Source organism: Periophthalmus magnuspinnatus, chromosome 6 (genome assembly GCF_009829125.3).
Source record: "Periophthalmus magnuspinnatus isolate fPerMag1 chromosome 6, fPerMag1.2.pri, whole genome shotgun sequence".
Lineage (NCBI taxonomy): Eukaryota > Metazoa > Chordata > Actinopteri > Gobiiformes > Gobiidae > Periophthalmus > Periophthalmus magnuspinnatus.
The window spans coordinates 21979966-21984766 of NC_047131.1; positions in this window are offsets into that span (position 1 = coordinate 21979966).

Consider the following 4801-nt stretch of genomic DNA (forward strand, 5'->3'; position numbering starts at 1 on the left):
TTGAAGGGCGCACTGAAATGACATTAGCGCCGAGCACTCTCCATTGGCTCAGACCTGCAGCCCCCACCAGACAGCCTGGGCTCAGGGATTCAGGAGACCTATCAGTACCGTATTAAAAGGTCCACACCTACTCTCTGTAAGCAGAAAACTAATTGGGTTTTATAACAAATTCACCATATTTAAGGATCCTATGTCCTGAATCTTGGATGAAGAACATTTTATCAAGCCAAAACAACTACACATTTTACAATGCCATTAATTTCAGTCACTATACATTATGCATGCAAAAGGATACATTTCCTTTATTTGTTCGACCCAAATGCCCTTTCAGACAGATGCATTTTTTTTAAGATATGGGGCTGGCACAAAAAGTCTTGCAGTATGGATCATCATATCATTGTAGTTTTATCTCGAAATCTGTTTTATCTAGTCTATTTGTCCGTTGTGTCATTACTATGAAATATTCACCGCATGCTTTATGCTCTTTCAGTGACCCCATGTAACTCTACCTTTTATTGTTACAGGAGTATACATCTCATTTTGAAAGGCAAGCTGTCATTCTGAGTTACATGTTCTGTGGTGATCAAAGATGTGTAGAGAAACAGCCAACTCCCATAAACCAGTTCTCCGCATTAGCTAAAACCAAGATAAAACAGCTCACTATTTTGTGTTTTACATAATTACATTGCTCAGTCCTTAACATAACCCAGAGCAACTTAATAACAACTTCCAGGTCTTTTGAAAAGTGTTTTGACCTGCAGCGACCCAGACGACTCCACACCAGAACATCAGACTGACAGAGCAGCCCTAAACAGCTCACTTAAGTCTGGATCATTGGCAATATCTAAACCAGCATCTTCAACAAACCTATTTAAAAGAAAATAAAACTAGAGAGCAGGAATGAAAAACAAAAATATATCGATGAAATTCCAGAGAAAGCAAAAACATTTCAAAAGAGATCAAGATGGCGAGTCTTCCACCAGAAAACTTATATAGTGTACCTTTAATTCAGGCAGTTTGTCATTCTACATTAGAGAATATTCACTATAAAAATTACACTTATAATACAATCTCAACTAGTAACTTTATCTGGCTGGTCTAGTCCAACTTTTACATTTTTTTACTCTAATGGCAATATATTTTTCATTCATAGTTACATGCTCCAATGTATCTTTGTTAGCATAGTTTGTTTTAGTGTACAGCAGTCTGGAGCAAGTTAACCTCTGCACAAAAAAGTGACTGGTCAGACCTGAACAGACAATCGTTCGGCTTATCTATTGTCTTCATACCACTGTCTTATCTGATAGATATTTATGGCTTTGCTGTTAAGACTGAATTAAAACAAAGCAAAATCTTTTGAGCGGCTTTTGGACCATAAAGATTCTCAACATACTGGTAACATATTATGGGATTTTGCCAGTTAATGTTTTTGTAGATTTGTAGAGATCTAAGACAATCTAATCTAACATGTGTAACTGATACTAAAAGACAAGCTTCAGTTCCCTTTGAAACAATATCTTCTGTGAGCTAAGTATTCATTTGAATGTTTTTTGTGTTCAGTCACTTAAATTTGTTTCCAGAAAAGTAATTTATTCGCCATTTAGCACATTGGGTGCAGGGGTTGTCAGGTTTGGTAAGGTTATTGGCTCCTCTGTTTGCTCCTAATGACACTGTTTTCTCAGTCTCACTGCGCGTTTCAGTGAACATGCAAAACTGAAATGTGTGAAGTGCTCATCATCAGTGCTGAAAAAGTTACAACACATACCAAACTATAATGAAGAAATACAGAATGAGTTACTAAAAAGTCACATTTCGTTGACAAGTTTGGGTACTTGGGTTCTTGCTAGTACCAAGTCTGGACGGATAGATCATTGCATTATTGGATGTAATGGATGTAAAATGACTTCCTATATTAACTTTGTTTAACATGAAAAATGTATTTATTGTCATTTAACAGAAAGAAATAGTCAAAATGTATTCATCCAAAGTCTGAAATGAACTAAAATCTCTAGTCCAGACAACATTTTACTGACATAGGATTGGCTGTCGACCTAGATTAAACATACTCCATCATATCACTGATAAAATATTCCTTAATCTCAATCTCAATTATAATTTGACTAACTGCACAGCCCTACCAGAAAGTAACAATCAAAAGAGAAAGAAGAAAAGATATTGCTGGAGTCAGGACTTGCTCTCAGAAACTTTTTCATTCTGCCTTTAGTTTACTGAGGCGATCTGCAGTCCAAACAGAAAGTCTGAAAAACAAACAGGCACGTGCTGGGACAGAGGTAGGATGGAGGAGGGGCCATGAGCAGCTGGAGCTCTTGACCAGTCGCCTGGATCCTGCCCATTGTCAAACACTGGTGACCAATTAGTGCGCTCTGGTCTGTCCACTCTACACCCACAGAACACCGAGGTAATCAGTGCTGGCTTGATTTGTTAGTGGACGCAGCAACAAATGGCAATGCATTTCCAAAACAAACATGCCACAGATAGGAGATGGTGTGTAACCTGATTCTCAAGGTTTAGATTGAATAGATTAGTGTTTCACAAACTGGGGTGTAAGTACATTGAGGTGCAGGTACAAAGGTGTCTTCTCTTGCTTAGGAGTGATTTGTTAAAGTAAAAGAGTGCACAGTTAGGAAGTGAAATGATAATTACTGCTAAAAGCTCTTTTGTGATGATGTTTTCTTGGTTAAAATTTGGTTCTAGTTCTGCCTTGGTCTTAATTTGGTCCTTATGAAGACCATATTTGCTTAATCAAATTTTGTACAGGTTAATCTATTTATTATTCAGAAACATCAGTTATAACGAACTTTTTTTAATTAAAAGTCTATACAATTGGAATAAAAATGGCAAATATTTCGTCCAAGTAAAAAGTATTATGTGTGTTGTATCTCGAATAATTTTATGAATAAGCATTCTGTCGGATAAAATCCAGTTTTTGTATGGTCCAATTAGCACTGCTCTAGCTTAACCCAAAATATCCATAAACTGGAGGTGAAACAAGAGAAGCCTTGTTTGCTTACAGCGTGCTAATTATGGAATTGTTACAGGGTAGAAGTGGTCCCTGCGGCACGTCGGGGCGTCTGGGCACTGCTCATGTCTGGGATCTGCTGCTGCAACCATTGTTAGGTAAGACGTATTAGACTGATTAGGAACAGAAATAACTTCACATTGCAGCTGGAAGTTCTGTTTTTGTTTGTCTGTTTTAAAAGTCACTACAGTAATGCTACAGTAATCATTATCCCTGATATTTGTACGTAATACTGTTATAAAACTTCACTCTGAAAAAACTCAGCTGGCTGTTCTGTTATTCGCATTAAAGGTGACACCCACTTGTCTTCAAGGAGATATTATTGCTTTGCCTTGAATGTTCCACAGTGCGGCATTACATGCAGCCCATCTATCTGAAATTATCTTATTTTAGGTGTTTTTACTATTCAAAAATACCTTGATAAAATTTGCCTTCTTCCTAACACTGGGGTTGCCTCTCCACAGCTCTGACTTGGTCTGACGGCACCACTAGGTGGAAGTTTAATGCCATGCTGTGGAACATTCCAGGCAAAGAGGAGGACCCTCTCTTTCTAGTCAGAGCCACTGCAATAGAATTCCTGTTTGTTCACAACAACCTGTGTAACATTGTAGCTGCTCAAAGTTGGGGGAAAATCTGAGAAAAACATTTATCTCTGATGAGCTTTGCATCTTTGTTCACATGGGAAGAGTTCCCAGCTGAATTTGTCACACTGTCTGAATGTCAAACCTCAACATAAATCCACACAGGACCAGACCATAAGTTTGGCTGGTTTCCGTTGGGCTTTCCTCAACTTTCATTTCAGTCCTGGCCTCTGTTCACCCAACAGTCACCCGCTCCTTCGGGCGGATGGCATTCCCTGGGCCAGTGTTCTGTCACTGTGAGATAGGACAGAGCTAACAACCTGCAACACCACTAGGAACGCTCACACTAATGAGATCAGACGCAGAGGAACAGCTGCTTTCTATCGGACTTATTTTCCCCGACTTACCTCAATACCACACTACAGCTGTGGAAGAATTATGCTACACTAAATATATTCTATGGTTCTTTCTAAGTCAAACAATCTGATTAGTTTAGAGTTTGTAAGTCCTTCCCATGCCTAGAAGTTTTTTCTTTTTTTGTTCAAGGATTTTTTTTTTCTTTTAGTTTCCATCATCCACTTCAAACAAAATCTGAACTACAACCTTATGATTACAGTTTAGTAACTGAATTAAGCAATAATTGAAATTGCAACTATAAATGTGATTAATTGCATAGCCCTATTAAAAAGATCAAGACAAATAAGCCAATTGCCATCTATCAAAAAAGTAAAAGTGCAAGTGTTGGGTATTCTGTTTTTCTGTCTACAGCTTTATTACATTTAACAGCTGCAATCTTCAAAAAAATGTATTACAAGAACTTTACAAAAAAGACAACTGAAAGCTCACCTATTATTGTCCAGTATCTCTCTTGTATGGATGAAAAATGCATCCTGGAAGCTGCTTTGGCAATACCCTGCTGTTTATAATCCCTCTCAAGTTGGAGCAAGATTTTAAAAGGAAATCATATTTGCAGCAGTGGGACAGTGGATCGTGTCTGTTCCCCTCATAACAGAGCACATCTCCAGCTTCAGATTCCCTCCACACAGTAACTGAATGTGTGCATGTGGAATGTAGTCCTGGGTCATACAGCCTCAGCTAAATGCCATCATCAGCTTTGTTCCGCCACCAAAATACTTATGAGAAATGAGGTCAGCCAATATATAACACTTAGAGCACAAGA